Raw genomic sequence first — 17,519 nt, 5'->3', positions numbered from 1 at the left:
TTCGCATTCACTGCGTTTCATGAGCAGCTCAGGGCTGCATAAGCCCCTGCAAGCTCTGCCATTAACCTTGGGCTGTTTCAAGTCTAGATCAAACCCCTGCCTTGATGACTACTACAGTTCACAGAGACTAAAGCCTAGATTAGTTTGGTATTAAATCTACGGACAGTGAAAAAAGTGATAGAGTGATAGCAACAATTACCTAACCCACTTAAATCCAATGAAATAGAAATAGACTATCATACTGCAGAATCACCACTGGAATAAAAGGAATAAAAGGGGTGAGAGATGTGACACCAGAAACACTCACTGTCTCAACATCAGCTGGACGGTAAATAATTCAGCACAGAAGGAAGAAACACTGAAGAGAAAGACTAAATATACAAGGACTGCCACAAAGTACACATTTTTATTATGTATTTTATCCATTAATTGATTGATCATTTAAAAAACTACTTGCCACTAAGGAGTCTTTAAAATCCCCAAACCAGTCCTAAACTAAAAGATATTCAGATTTAAAAAAATAATGACACAAAAATAAGCAGCAAGTCCTCACATTAGAGAAGAATCTGCAGCATTGTTACTTGAAAATTGAGACATCCAGTCAATTATCCAGCCAGTTTTCTGTTGATCACCATGTCGTATCAGCTCTAAAATGTCCAGATCAGTGAAATAATGTGCTTGGTCTGTACTGCTGTAACAGATTTAGTGGATGACTAAAAAAACATGGTGGCTATCAGGGCTGGAGGTCAACTTACTTTTCAGATTCTGTGACGAGAAAATGTAAAGAGAGAGAGAAAAAAAAAGGTGCATTTGATTTTTAGCACAATTTCTAAATAAATTATCCTCTTTAAAAACTACAAACGTGACAAAATATGTCTAATTTTTAAAATTTCTAAATATCCACTGACTGCAACACGTAAAGTGTGCTGGCTGCGCTGCTGGTCCTTCTGAGAAGCAGATGTCTGTATTTATTTATAACCTTGTGTTCCTGCACTTTAACTCCACTGGTTCCTGACTAACAATAACAACCATTTCCCCGTAGTGCTGGAGCATGTTGGCCCTGACAGCGGACTGGAGCGACGGCTTCAGTTGCGTTGGCCTTGCGTGAATGTGGCGGTTTGGGAGTTTGAGGAGTGTGTTGTGTGTGGCGTAGCTGGGATGGATGAAGAGCGCACACACACACAAAAGTACGGTAACCTGATCCACTGACTGCAGGATGGGACAGGGAGGGAAGAGGGCGGCTAAGAATAGCTCTGAGCCTGACATGCAGAGTCCACCAGCAGCAGCAGCAGCATCAACAGCAGCAACATTACTCCACTACAGCGTCCAGAGTGCTGCCTGCCGTGTGCTCGCTCTCTCTCTTTCCCTCTCTCACACACACACACACACACACACACACACATAAACACACACAGACAGACACACGCACCATGTGGAAAATACATGTGATTTTTCCCCCTGCTTTCCCATGTGGCTTCGCTCATGCTTTCACACACAAAGAGAGCTACTGAAAAACAAGCTCTGAATACATCACTGTTTTAAAATGTTAACCAGCATTATTATTCTAAATATAATAAAAATATATATATAGAAATATATATGTGTGTGTGTGTGAATCTACAGTCGAGCTAAAGGCAGGTTTTATTTTTCCTCCAATAGGAAGCAGGCATATTCAGTAATGCTCTCAAGGAGACACACTAACACTCGCTGCGACAGTAAACAGCCGGTCACGTGGTTATGGTCCTGTATGCCGTCAGGCTAAATGATGGGGGAGGTCTCTCTCTCGCTCTCTCTCTCAGCTGCGCATCCACTCCCAGCTTTCGTCTCCTCCTTCTCCTCCTCCTCCTCTGACTCCGTAATGAGTAGCAGGACAAAGCCGGGGCGAAACGGCCTGATTACTGAGACTACAGGAGAGGAGGCAGGAGAAGAGGCAACAATACCAAGCAAAGATCCAGCCATCTTTAGCGTCATCTCAAACACACGCGCACGTACGCAGGCGACTGGCGTCCTGTGCCTGCAACATTTAAATACCTCGCACTATGTAAGTCAAATCTGCTCCCTGCCCTAGAACTGTCGAGTCCAATTATTATCCCACCGAGAGACAAAAAGTCCTTTTTTCCAACATGTCAGCATTCATAATTATTCATAAAATTATGTGAAAATCAATAAATTCATTCTCAATATAATAAATGCATCCATCATGTAGAAATACTAAACAGTTAATTGAGTTTATTGTGTATATCTGGCACATTATTATAAACTGAATGCTTAATTCTATGTAATGCAGTAATAATAATAATAATAATAATAATAATAATAATAATAATAATGATGATAATAATTTGATTAAAGCCTTGTTTAACTGTGATGGTAACTTGTTATTTTATGGACTTAAATATTGAATTAATATTCGTAAAATGCAGCAACATGTCAGCCGTGCCTGTTGCCTGCAGTGGTTGTTACACCGGATGTAGCGTGGACTTTGAAATTTCAAGCACACTAAAAAAAAAACCCAGAGTGCAGCTTCTCCTCCTCTCCTCGTCACCGGGTCGTCTAAACTGGGGGGCACATTTCGACACGGACAAACAAACATCAAGTGACACTGGATGCCTCAAGGTGTCTGTTCACCTCTCGCTAACCTAACCCACAGACAGACGAAACACGGAGCGTCTGGCCTTCGTTTCAGTTGGCTGTTTGGTTGCATGAATGAGCCAGACACGTTCCTGGGAAGCAGCGGAGAGAAAGAGAGAGGCTCAAGTTCAACGTCTCAAACACCACATGGGGTGTAATTAACGGACACCAGTCAACTATACTTCAAATAGTCTTAACTTTAAATGAGAACAAATCATGTTAGCAGCAATTTGGCAAAAAGAAAACTGCTAGAAAACCCACATTTTCTGGCTTAATTCATAATAATCCACGTATTAAGCGGACATATAGTACTTTATGTGTCCTAAATGTTCATTCTTATGTAAGATTGAGTGCTGAACTTGTTTTCACGGCCTTATCCATCACTTAAAAGCTTCCATAAATAAAATAAAATAAAATAGGAATAACCCCTAAATTTACAAGGGAAATGCTGAGGGCATAGCTCACAAATCAAAAGCCTCATAAAGTAGCCTAATGTTTATGCACACGCACAAGAGGCGTAAATAGGGTTAAGTTTACTGGCAGAGAAATAAGGCTCAGCCCTCAGCCTGGGACTCACTGGGACACGCCCATTTAAACTGGTCCGGCAGAGTTTTGAGAGCCTTAAGAAGCCTTCCGCCACCGCTCTGAATGTAGGTTAATGATCCGATACCCAAAGCAGCGAACAAGAACAATGAAGCCTTTACTGCTGATTATGGGTTAAAAACGAGGGAGGGGGGGAGGGAGTAAAGGGGGGATTAGAGCAAAGGTTAGGACCTAGGCGTGGGTCTTGTTCTCATTTAAGCCACAGCGCTAAAGCTCACATGACCGACCCAAACACAAGGAGCGACTGTGGTTGTTGTGGTCTTCCTTTAAAAAAGGGAAACTTTCTTTAATTCTATAATAAATACATTTTCAAATTATTTCAAGGGGAATCAATTTAAAAAGTTTAATTTAACCAATTAATGGGCCCGGGCCCTAACCCTAACCCATCAGCATGAGCAACATGAATATACAATATTAATTACCTAAAAAACACTGATTACATGTATGGTATTCATTCCCCTTCTTAAAAATCAAAGCAACTAACTCCATTTTTAAACCTTTTCAAAACAGAGGAAAAGTTGTGGGCAGCATTTAAAGCCTCAAAAAAGGGCTCAGAAACCACCTACATGCACACACACACACACACACACACAAACACACACACACACACACACACACACACACCAGTACCCAAATGAGAAGGTGTCACAACCACAAGTAATAATCCCCGCCCGGTACCACATCCATTATGAGTAACTTATTATCTGGAAAATGAACCAAGAGGGAAACCTTGTGTCAAGTTTTCATTATGACATTCAAAGACATGACTCCATATACACCTGTCACATCCTATTAAAGCTTGATTAAAAAGATGACGATCCAATCGCAGGCCGTGCCACGTTGTTCCAAAACCTGCGGCAGCCTTTCTGTGTGTGTGTGTGTGTGTGTGTGTGTGTGTGTGTGTGTGTGTGTGTGTGTGTGTGTGTGTGTGTGTGTGCGTGTGCGTGCGAGTGATTGGTTGATGCAGCATCTCCTGTCTTCTTCACGCCGGGAGAAATGCGCACCGACAACCGAGAGTAAACAAACACTCTGATGATCAGCAGCCAGTCACACAACAAGAAAATGAGCAGTGGTTTCAATTCCTTTAGAGATGGGGCAAATAAACAGGTCACAGATTACCGGACATGCTCGGCAGCTGAACCACTAACTGAACTCTAAGATTAACACAGGTTCATCTTCTCCCAAAGGAAATCCCATTTTAAAACTACCAATAACCACCCATGCTTTTATTTTGGCGACACAAACAATGCTTTATTTTATATTAGACATTAATTTATTGCAACTAATGATGATTTTCATTATTGAATTATCTTTTAAATCAAATCATCTTTTTAAAAAAATAATAAAATAAAAAAAGACAAGAAAATAATTAAATCAAAAAAATTGTTGCAGCTTAGTTATCATCAGAAGGTCGGTTACACTTCTGAATTTGTCTTTGTTAGTGTGACACATCGGACTTAATGCACAGCAAATCAAAACAAACTACATTTTACCCAGAGGCCACGATTCATTCACAACCAACAATTCCATCTTATACGAACCTTTCAGGACCAGCATATTTATATCAATATTTCTACACTGTGATTCATCTTTACATTTATTTATGTATTGCACCATATTTCATTTAGCATCTTTTAAAGACATGAGCTCCTGTGTCAAACTGGATTTCTATGAAAATTTGACAGACAGACAACATAAACATTATAAAAATAATCTCCTTTATCTAAATTATTACTCTAATTTGCGGTAGGAGAAGCTGACACTGGCTAAAAAAAAGGTATCGCCCAACATTCTCAGAAGGTCCTGGTTTAAATACATGAGAAAAAAACCAACTCTAAACCACTATTAGAATTATTTATTATATATTATCATTAAATTATTATTTAAAAAAACAAATGTTTGCGTGTGAGTTTTTGGGGCTGATGCCGATATTTGTGAATAAAACAATTCCGATATCGAAATATTTGCCGATATATACTTAAAGAATATACATATGAATACAATATTCTTTTCTTTTTTTTACGATGAACCATGAAAAGTGTGAATTACTTGTAACAAAGATATCTAATGAAGACACATTTTACAGTTTAAGAATAAACATATACATACATATAAATATATTTAGATATCGATATATCTGTGATAGGCCAATATCAGCTGATAATATTGGCGGACCGATATATCTGTTGGGCAAAGACATATCAATCTGGTGAGTAAATATAGACGCTGAGGCCTAACTGAGCTTTTACTGAAGTTCACTTTGACTCTACGTGAAGCAAATTTATCAAAACCTATTCATCAGGAAGGGAAAGGCGTGATGCTCTTCTGTGTAAATGTGAAAATTGAAGACCAGTTGTGAAACACATACTCAGACCTTAGGCAGCAGATATACTGGATGATGCACAAAAGCTTACTTAATGATCCTAAATGATGTTTCACAATCATCTTAATACTAATATCAGACTAACATCACCTCTGAAGTGCTGCCAAGATTTTCAACTCCCACTTTTTGTACTGAAATAACAAAAACGAAGAATATTAAAATCAGTGAGATCTGACAACATTTACAACATTGAGCAGGACTGCAATTAACAACTAATCTGTTAATTCTTTCCTCAATTAATCGAGTAGTTGTTTTTAAAATGTCAGCATCACTGTTTCCTCTCAGTGAGGGCTCTGCGATATGGGCAGAATCAAATGTCACAATATTTTTTACCAAATTCCTCAATATGGATATTTTGACAACATTGTAGGGGTGACTATCGGTGCTTTCACAAAATATTTACATAACGAGTAACATAGATATAATGACTAAGTGGATAAAGGCCAATAATAGAAGAGTCTGTTATGCTCGACTATTACATTTTTACTGTGATGCAGCCTTCAAAGCAGGACAAGGCAACTCTAACCCTAACTCTGTCCATATGATGATATCTGTAAAATATCACAATATTAATATAATATGGATTTATTACCCAGCCTTACAGCAAAAAGAGAAGTCCTCAGATGTCTAGATTTGTAAGAACCAAGCAGTCCAAAACCAAACAATACTCAATTTAATGTCACAGAGGACTGAAGTAACCAGGAAATATTCACATTCGAGAAGCTGGAACCAGATAATTTAACAAATTTCCTGTTAAGAATTACTCAAAGCGATTAAAATCGGTTACCAAAATAGTCAGCGATTAATTCAATCATCGTAACTAATCATCAACTTATCGTCGAAGCACTAATGCTAAGTCATTTTAACTTGACTGAGTCATCGAGTGGCGCAAATGTGAACGTAAGATGTGTGACTGGAACAAGTTTATGAAAGTAGACATATTTAAATTCTTGTCTCATTCTTACTTTGTGGTAAAATATCTTATTTGAATATTTATTTATAGTAAAAAGAACTAAGTAATGTTTCAGTTTAGTATGTTATGCATCTTTTAAAGCTCATAAATTATAGTTAAATCCTGTACTTTTAAATTATGGTTAAAACTTTGATAAGAAATTGAGCCAATGTACAACAAACTCCATAAACATATGTATCTGTCATGAAAGCAGTCGTTTCATTATTGTTAACTTCACGTCACCTGCTCGACAATAGTGAGCAAACTGCTCTAGAAATTAGCTATTCAAAGATGTGGCAATGTATTTATAAGTTAGGTTTAAACCACTGTAAACTGAAACAAGCACAGGCAAGCACAGCATCACAGCAGCATGAAAAGTAAACCATAGTACTGTCAATGATTTACCAAATATGACCACATTTCCCAGAAACACAAAAGAAAAAAAGAAGAAAAAAAAGGGTTCACGGTCAGTCTGACAGCGTGTACATGAGGGACGAGGGAGATGCAACGAATCCAAATCTAAATATTCACTAAATCTGACCACCACTAGAAAAAGAAGCAGTAACAAATCCAAATAGTACAGAGAAAAAGTGATGTGAATAAAACACTTATTAACCTATTTTGGAGGAGGAGGGTCGTCGGCCCTCTGAAAACATGGTCATTGTAAGAGCCAGAGTAAACAGGATATGACCGCTTACTTTGGCATCAGTAAAGTGAGAGCAGCCCGGTGATGAAGAATGCAAACCATACGCCCTATTGTCATATTATCTTGTTTCTTTCTGAGCTATCAACTCATTAATAACAATAAACACACACACACACACACACACACACACACACACACACACACTCAGACAGAGTGTTGCAGCACTACAACCCAGCTTCTCCTTCTTCCTCCTCCTCCTCCATCTCTTGCTTTTGCATTGTCATGCTGTACTCAGACCTGCTGAAGGAGGTCACAGGCTCTCGAATCGTCAGCCTTTAAAAAAAAAAAGAAGAAGCACATGGCGGATTATCGAGGCGACATCAGCGTGTGCTTGCAGCCGTTACACACCGAGATACCGCACTCAACGTACCAAACAAAAACAACGCTCTGCACACATTCAGCTGCTGGCAAAGACTAGCACATGTTGTGTAATCAGGAGGCTCCACCCTCTCTTCTCACACACTCACTCGCTGGGCCTCTCGAAGACACAGAAGCTCAGCCGACGGAGCCGACTGCAGATAGGCTCGACTCTGGTTAGAGAAGCGTTTCACATCATAAAAACGACAACCAGCACGTTCACAGTGTTGTTTGAACAGCTAGGTGATAAATGTGGTGAACGACTCGAAGAGAAAAGTGTGACGGAGCTGAATATAAATCTGTTTTGTAACAAGAGGAGGAAATGAATTACTTCTTGGTCTCTCCCTACATTTGGGAATTAAACTTGTTTTTATTATAACCTTTTCTTTTTTAAGCGTCACTCTTTTCTTCTGTGTGGTCAAGTTAAAAAAGGATTCAAAAGACGAGCCACCTCAACTATGAAGCAACAACGATGACTAAAATTAACTTTTTGTTGAGGGGGTAAAGGAGAGTAAAACAAAAACTCTGACCGTTTTTGGGGGGTTTCCCCTGAAGATACAGCATAGGTGTGATCACTCAAAACAGAAAAAGAGGAACTGAATTCATACTATTATGTTAAAGACAGAAATGAGAAGCAATGCTTTCCTAACTTTAATACAGTCAGAGGTCATGATAGGCCCTCCGTGTTTGCTTTGTCAAGTGCTGCAAGATGACACAAACCTTTAAACCTAGTAGTACTAAATATGAGTCCAAAAATATCAGAGCGAGCTAGACTACGCCTCCCACAACAAAGGTTTTGAGCACAAAGGGCACCAACTTTACGAGTCATAGGGCTGTGACAGTATGAATTTTTTTTCTTTACTGCAGTGAAAAAGTAATATATCCCCGCTTAACCATGGGTACACTAAAAATAACACTGACTATTGAATTGAACTTTAGAGTCCAAAAATATTATCTACATTTTTCTGCTAGAGGCTCAGTGCCATCTCTGATAACCCTTACATATATATTTTCAGGATCAAATTTGACAAATTTTTCCCATTTGAAAGCTGTAAAAACACCCTATACACATTTATTTAAGCCAGACTTTTCGTGACCCACAGTATACAACAAATGGATATACAATACATCTTTTTGTAACTTTTGTGCAAGCTGATACACATTTTTATATATCTGTATTTATTTTTAAAAAAAAAATCAAAAATCTGCATTCAAACATGTATTCATTATGTTCTATAAATGTTCTTCTGGACCATAAAATAGTGATTGTAAATGTCTTTTAATCAAACAGAAGGATTAATTTAACATTTATTAATGACTGACGTGGGAATGAATGAATATGAATTGGTGTAGAGACTAATTTTGACTCAGTATAGGAACAGTATGTTAAGGGTTAATATAAACACACAAGCCATCGCCTCAGGTCTCAACGGACAATGAAGCAATCCTGACCAACTGGAGAGCTAAAGGTTAACCCGGCTAGCTGAATAGCGGAGTCGGAGATACTCTCGAGCAGTCTTGAGACGTAATTTCTCAACAGGAGGTCAGAGACAGTTTAGGTAGTGAAGTTTATTGTTAATGGAAAAGGCGTTGGTGAGGAAGACTGACTGGTTGACTGGTAGACTGGGGTTAGCATTTAGCCTAGCATTGCTCGCTCTTCGTCCCCCTGGGCGGTCGCTCTCGTGGGGTGATGTTGAGGTATTGCGGACTGATGCAAAAGCAAGCTATCTGGTTGTGTTTGGCTTTTCTTTCTTTTCTTAATTTGCGGTGATGGCGGTAATGAGCTCAACCAGCAAGCGTCACATGGCCGTGGTATCACAGTAGTGCGGTTACTGTCACAGCTCCAGTCATACTGAGTCCTCTAATGGTCCACATGAAAATAAAAAAAAAAGAGTCATTCAGTGAGCTGAGGCAACGTCAGTCTAACAAAACAAACCTGAACTTATTTTATGTGATGAGCTGTTTGTAACTCATCAGGATTACCAGAAAGTTAACAGCGATTAAATCACATTATTATTTTCTTTATTAACCATTTATAGCTCAACATCTTCACCACTCGGTAACGGTCATTTTCTCAAATTCATCTCAAATTTTCTTAATGTCAATGTCCAGTTTTACATAAATTACCTTCAAGAAATGAATGATACACAAAGATCTGACCAGTCTATCAATAGAATGATAAAATGTTTGATACTAAAACAAATAAATAAGAATTAAAAAAATATATGAAACGATATTATTTCTTATACATTCGCTGCCCTGGAAATTACAAAACCAAATGCTTCACAATGACATAAACAACTCTTTAAAGCAGCACAGTACTGGGAATACTGTATGTCTTTACATAATTGTTCCTGCTTTACAGCACCTTGGTCAATACCCTATTCTCTAACTAAGAGGCTTATAGTCTGTCTGGAAAGCCTGTAGTAACCATGTTATGGGCTCACGGTTACACTGTACATAGATCCTGCCTGTGCTCACAAGGCTGGCAAATGTTTGAAAACAGTTTAGTAAATCTGTCATTTCAGTGGACATCTACTTTTAAATTATTCTACTTTATATAAATTTGTTTTGGCTACCGGTATATATATTTCGATGCATTAGCAATGGTGTTACACATTGGTGGATAAGCTATACATAATCTGAATGAAATTGTAAGAATAATATGTAAACCCTACCCTCATTTGATTTTTAATTTTTAATTTTTGTGCAATCAAATCTTTCATTCATTTGCATTTAGGTTTTGTTTTGAGCATGAATGTTGACACTGTTGCCAAGGTAGACGTTAAAAATAAGTGACCAGATCTACTATATGGCCTTAATAGATGTTTTCAGGCTTTCATATTTGAATGACCGCTTCCCTTTTTTTGTTTGTTTTTTTAAATTGTGTCCATGCTGCAGCAACTGAGAATAATCATAGCTCTTTAAAGTGTTGTTTTAAGGGATTTTATTAGCTCCTGTCTCAGAGTAGGTACTCTCCACCATCCCCCAGCTCGTCCAAACATGTTTACATATGACGTCAGAGATGAAAGCCGCGTGCAGGTACGGTCAGTTCAGCGTTCCTACACAGTGTGATTGCAAACAGAAAAAAACCCCTTAAAGGTATGTAAGGGTTTCCCCTTGTCTGTCTAACTCAAAGCTTTTGTATTATTGGCTGCAGGTTTTGGTGAAAATTATTACCTGTGATGTTGACAGAACAAAAAAAGGGAGAACTTGGACAGTCAACAGCGCACACACGCTGGAGTTATCTTGTAGTCCATATTTGAAAACGGTAGTTGCTGCATTTTATTGATTTTATGACTAATTATTAATTACCCTTATGAGACAAACGTGAATTGCAGCGTTAATTTCCTACGCCGTCACTCAGAGGGTAACGTTAGAGAAGCGGAGCAGCAAACTCCAGCTGTAACAAACGAGAGCAGCTGATCGACAAACACCGCAGCATTAAACAACTTAAATAAACTCTGAGGTCAAGACAATAACTCGGTGCTTTGTTTGCCTCACCTCACAACTCGGCCCTGTGTTGGACAGCAGGAGGCTGCTCTCCGCTGGAGACGTGACGTTAATACTAACACAGCGGAGCACCTCGCCCCCCCTTCAGTTTGTTATTTTAATACAGGCTTTACACAATTTTTCATAATTGCCAGGTATGTGGATTATGGACACCAGTGAATGGTTTGGCAGGCAGTATACTGGAACAAAAGACTGAAAATAGTGCCCCGTTTACTTTTTATTTAATGGACTTCAATTGACTCTGAATCATTGGTTAGCACGACACTCTAAAGATGCGTGCACAAACTGTATACACTACACAGTGCACGTTCTCCAGCCTTCACCGCCATTTATCTCACGAAAAATCCTGGGAAAACCCTGCATGTGGTTCTCCAGGGAGCTCCCCAGTGGGCATTTCCTTTCAAGGAGTCCCCAGAAATGTTGGGGCCAAAAACACTGATTGTTAAACATCTTCAGACAAAGACCAGAGTAGGGCTGCAGCAATGATCTGATTACTGTGTAAAATGCAATTAATATCAATATGAAAAATGTCTAAAATGACTGTCAGCTAAATAACTACGTAGTTCATGAAGAAGAAGACACCCCTCAGATCCCCTTACTTCCTCAAGGCTGGATCTCCATTTTGCATTTGAGAAGACATCAAAGTCAGGTATTTTAGTCAGAGTGCTCGATATCATACAAGACGTTCAATAAGGCTGCAAAATTAATCCAAAACCAAATTTCAACGCTGACATCTATACAGTCTCATTCATACATGACAATTACAGTACATGAGCTTTACAGGGGAAATCCTTGGAGCAAAGTAAATGCTACCAATTAATAACCGAGCTGCACCAACGGACGACAAGATCGTGTTACGCCATGTTTAAAACTGCACAGGCAATGTTGGGAAGAGATTTTAAACAAACAGGAAAAAAAACTGGAGGAGCAACAGAAACATAGAGATGAGTCACTCGAGGAAAACCTGGGGATGACGAGGAACGACATTAACCTATTCAACACCAGTTCTGGATAAAAATGGTGTTTAAAAAAATAGAAATACCACCGCAGGGTTGTATATCTGCACCAACCAGTCAGGTTACAGTTTGTATTCATGTCTCTACAGACACGATATTTGTAGTGAGGACTCTGAAGCAGTTTAATAAAAATGTATTAAGTGTATTTTTGGAAAAATGGAAGGGATCACTATGTTGACATGTATGATCGTGTGAATAGAAACATGATCTTTACCTCTGACCACCAAATTTTTATCAGTTCATCCTTGAGTGCAAGTGGACGTTTGTGCCAAATTTTAAGAGATTCTCTCCAGGTGTTTCTGAGATATCGCATTAACGAGAACGAGACGAACATGAGGTCTCAGTGACCTTGACCTTTGACCATTAAAATCCAATCAGTTTATCCTTGAATCCAAGAGGACATTAGTGCCAAATTTAAAGAAACTCCGTCAATGCATGGGATGGACTTAGAGACGTACATACATACAGAAAACATAATGTCTCCATCCACAGCTGTCGCTGACGTGGAGGCATAAAAAAATCCCACCGAACAGTGAGTTATCTGTTGTGGGATTTAAAATACTTCCCAAATGGCTCGTGAAAGTCAGTCAGTTAAAGTGGACCAACACATGGATTTGGTACACGTAGTACACTGGACTGCTGAGCACTGTTTTATCCACATAGGCACTCAGTGACCAGTTGACACCAATGTAATGAACTTCAATACAAAAGCTATGTTATAGATTTACCTTTATCAGAGAGTTGTTCAAACTCAAGTGCAAAACGATGACGACATAGCAGGACTCATCATAACCCACAATGGCCCCTGATGGCCCGGGTCTGTGACATGACCACGTTTTAGTAGATGTCATTGTTTCAAGACACATGACCGATGAAATACATCGCGATTGGCTGAAACAGGGGACTGTAGTATGTTGTGTAAAGTTTGCCGGCTAACATGCTAGTCAGTTAGCATCCTGACTGCGTAGTTATGTGCGTGTCCTGTGCGACTTTGACAGCAGCAGCATCTGCAGGGGACACCCAGCTCTCACTTTAACTGTTAATCATAAAGGCTTATAAACAACAAGATATATAAAACCAACAAAATGTGCCTATTTTTTATATTTTACATATTTGAGTAATATATTAATATTACATGTTAATATCTGAAGGAAAACAACTAAATCTAAAAAGGAACTTCACTGCTGCACATATTAAGTGTAATAAATCACTTAGGTTAAGGAGAGAGAGAAAAAAAAAGTTTTCAATTTTTGGCTGCCGAGCCAGTAAAAATATACAAGGGGCCAGTGGGGAAAGAAATGTTATGTTAAACCCTGCATAGCATCGCATCATTTGACGCCGGTAGTATTAATCAGGCATGCCATGCTGACAGAAAAAGTAGTCATGGTATTGTAGCAATGTTATACCAATGCAAAGAGGAAATGTGATAAATATGCTGCTTTTAAAGAGCCTGAATGAACACTGACGCTTTAAAAAAGGGGGAAATGGGGGACATCGATCGGTCGTCTTACATCACAGCTGTGTGTGTGTGTGTGTGTGTGTGTTCCCTTTAATGTGGAAGCTCTCGGTCGTGATACTATAGCTGCTGCGACTGGTTTATGTTGTGAGTCCAGTAGAATATTTTTGCTTCACTGTATATGTAAATTTATCATTACTTGTAGACAGATGTCTCCTTATTTAAGAGCGAATGTGGTTATGTTAAGGAAACCTCAACATTTAAAAACAAGGTAACGGTTACTGTAGGGGTTGTATTACACTGTACAGGTGTTGGTTACTCGGTGTACGTGCATGTTTTTAGTTACTCTACTGTTACGCCTAATACTCTTGATCCTTACTGTACATATGTGGATCTCTAATTATGGGATTTAACTACAACTCAACCACATTAATACACAATATTGAGATGTGATAAGGAGATCTTCCTAAATGTCATTTGTTTGTAAAAAGGTGCAATTAAATATTAAAGAATTGACCAAGCTGCTATGATTTACTGTAGTTATGCTTATTATTTAAGTCCAGTCAATTGGATAAAAGCTCCCCCTCTTTCTATTGTGCAACATTTATATGACAGTCCTATACTAGTCACTATGATGATTTGTTTAATGTGTGTTTTAAACATTTCTCAAGATTCGGACAGAAAATATGAATAAGAAAAACATGATTTGCATTTTATTCAGACTCTTGGAGCCCTAAGACATACGAAAGGTGCTCATTTCAAGCTTCTTATACTAGCGTTTGAAATTACACAGTATATCATGATGCAATACGTGATATGCTGCCCACAATAACAGTGTAACGTGAGCAAATCTGCAATATATCACGAGGTAATCATCTTTGATATGAAACTGTCAAGAATGAAGAGTAAAAAGGGTAAATTGTTTAGTTTTTATTCATCATTTCTATTTCGTTCTACAAAGATTGATAATACAGATGTTTGGAGATGGGCATAATTTTAATGTCTATTTCTAACCGGAGATTACCAGAAAGCAAAACATTGCAGTGTGATTGCAGGAAATGATAGAAAATGATACACCTAGGCTTAACATAGTGTGGTGTTGATGCCAGAGCACCCATAGCATAACCGTAGCAAGAAACTGTGCAGTGATATATCATAAGATCAATTATTCACTGCTCCCTACAACCGTTAACACCGTGAGAAATCTCATTCATTCTTAGCCAAATCACCATCTGATGCATCCTGAGTTGCCAAGAGCACTCACAGGGTCTTTATCCGCACTCATGTTCTTTGTGTTTTGGGACTGTAGTCGAGTATTGAGATGAACCCTACTGAGAACAACCAAATGAGCCTGTTCGGTAAAATTGGGTGAATTTGATGACACATTAATGAAGACATTGCTAATCCCACTAAATAAAACTAACCACAACCTGACTATGCAGACAATCCATACACTATTATACGAATGACTAATAAGATAGTAATCAGATGAATAAAGTCTGTCAATAGTCTATAGTCAATAGACTATGCACTGCCACGATTATGAATATAGACATTTTTGATTGTTGTAGCACCTCTGCAAACGGCACTTTAACACCAAAATGTCCAAGAAATACATATAGAGCTAAGTTAAACTGGAAGATCTTACCTTAACATGTCTTAGTATGTCTGTGACCTGTAAATACATCAATAAGAATACAGATGCTTTGTTCTCTTCAAGCATAAAAACGTCTGTTGAGTTTAGAGTTAAATCAAATTAACATGCACTTTGTGATTATAGCACATGTTCGTATGATATATCCTTGTAATCGAGGACTGCATTTTATGGATAGTAAGTTCTGACATGAGGTGCAGAGTATGCAGGTTGCCATTTGACCCTGAGTGCTCTGCCACAGGCAAGTCTATCGATTAGTTCCTCCTCGCTGGTTTAAGGTGTGATAAGGGGTGAAATGACTAAGTGTAGTTTTTAGTTTAAGCAGAATGACAACGTGCCAATTCTCGGTCTTTCATGGCACATTGTTTCACAACCATGCCCCATTTTAAAACTAATTCATGTAAAACTGAGTGAGAGAATATGTTAAGACCAGTTATCTACCAATGTAACTGACTAATGCCACAATCAAATGTAAATCATATGTGAATTTAACGATGGACAATATTGGTTGAGTTTGATGGGTGTTAATTTCACAAGCAAAATGCAGTTCTTCTTGTTGTAATTATCCAATGTGGTTGATTAAGCCTTTATTGACTGATCCAACATTCACGATACATAAGTTGTAATATAAAAAGGTTTATAACATGTAATAAAACATGTTTTAGTTGCTGTTTTCCTGTGGTTTGGTTGTGTGATGTCAATACATCAAGCTTCTAGAGATCATTTAGTTCATGAAATAATCAGTCAGAAACACATAAAAAACAACGCCATGATCGCTTACTGTTTATGTGAAGTAGTGTTAAGCAACAGAAAGCCAAACTGTTCTCTTGTGACCACAAGAATGACATGTCTTGTAATGGCAAGAAGAAAAAAACCTGGTTTATTTTAGAAAAACAAAACTTGTTATTTTGTGAGCACAAGAAAACATAAGAAATTGTTACCATACTGTTATTTTCCCCTTACTATACCAGATTGGTTATCAAATTTTAGTTTTTTTCTGCCTTTACACGTACAAAGAAGGAAAAAAATCTGTTTAATTTATAACTCTAGGTGAATAATTAAGTTGGTAAAATAATCTTCCATTTCTGTTTCTATTTCAAAGACTGTAATGTTAAGCTATTATATCTTCGTGGAAGGATATCCTCCCTCCTTCCTCACATTAATCAACGCATGATACATACATCTATGAGTAATATGAGTAACGTTTAAAATATTTACAGAAACTACCACGCTTTGGTACTGCCTTTGGTGTATGGGAGGTTTTCATCAGCTTCATTTAAATGTGTGTGTAAGGCTGCCTCTACAAAATAGCTTCTTTAAAATTTTAGGTTGATGTTTTTTGGCTCAGAGCAGTCGTAGCACGGACAGCCATCTAAAAAACAGGCAGCTTTTGTATAAGGCAACACACCCCCAAGATGTCATAGTCATTGGCTTGGGGGTGGGGGGGCAGGAGGCTGCTGCTGGTTATTCAAGCTATGCTAGTTCCTTGTGTGCCTCTTTGCAAATCAAAACTGTATTTTAAAACAGATTTTGTTAAGCTATTACTGCTATACTAGTGACTGGGTGTAAATAAACGGTGGCGTATCATTGCAGACACCACCACCCACCTCACTGTAATGTCGCCCGTGCTTTGCCTTCAATACACACTGCCAGCATTATGTTGTTAAGCGCTCATTCTTTCAACTTGGCTTACGGTTTGTAAACATAAGAAGCTAATATATAAATACATATATTTAACCTTATATCCCCGAAATCTGCACCACACACACATATGCCGTTTAATGTCACCGGGAGGTCGACGTAAAGAACAATTCAAGTTGTCATGTTTTTAATGGCAATACTCAACACGAGAGCACACAGCACAGCCTGAGACAAAAGCCCCACTGCAGCCCCTTCAATGCCCTCACATCGCCCCCCTCCTCCTCCTTCCCCAGCCAGCCAGCCAGCGCTTTATCTAGATAGCTATAGCGAAGCCCGTTTCCAGCCCTCTGCTTCACGGCTTCACCCCGACATTTTCCTATCGGGCTTTTCGGTGCGCTCGCTTTATTTTAAAAAAAGGCGGCCAAGCATTAAACGCAAATACGGGGTTTTACATTTTTTTTACAGTTTAGAGCAGAGAAAGTGCTCAATGTGTGTAAAAACACGTGGCCCACAACTATAACCGAGCCCACGCAAACACATAACATTCACATTTTTCTCACGCAGTTTACGTCAAATTAGCTTAACGTTAGCCTGCCACAGATAGCCT

The 17,519-nt window shown here is 38.5% G+C and overlaps 1 protein-coding gene across 1 annotated transcript in view; it reads right to left on the bottom strand.

The window, feature by feature from the left end:
- Positions 1–17,519, bottom strand: part of ankrd12 (ankyrin repeat domain 12) — a 41,312-nt gene that overhangs the window by 23,610 nt on the left and 183 nt on the right. The window lies entirely within an intron of this gene.

This window comes from Scomber japonicus, chromosome 12 (assembly GCF_027409825.1).
Source record: "Scomber japonicus isolate fScoJap1 chromosome 12, fScoJap1.pri, whole genome shotgun sequence".
Lineage (NCBI taxonomy): Eukaryota > Metazoa > Chordata > Actinopteri > Scombriformes > Scombridae > Scomber > Scomber japonicus.
This window is presented reverse-complemented; position numbering and strand designations above follow the sequence as displayed.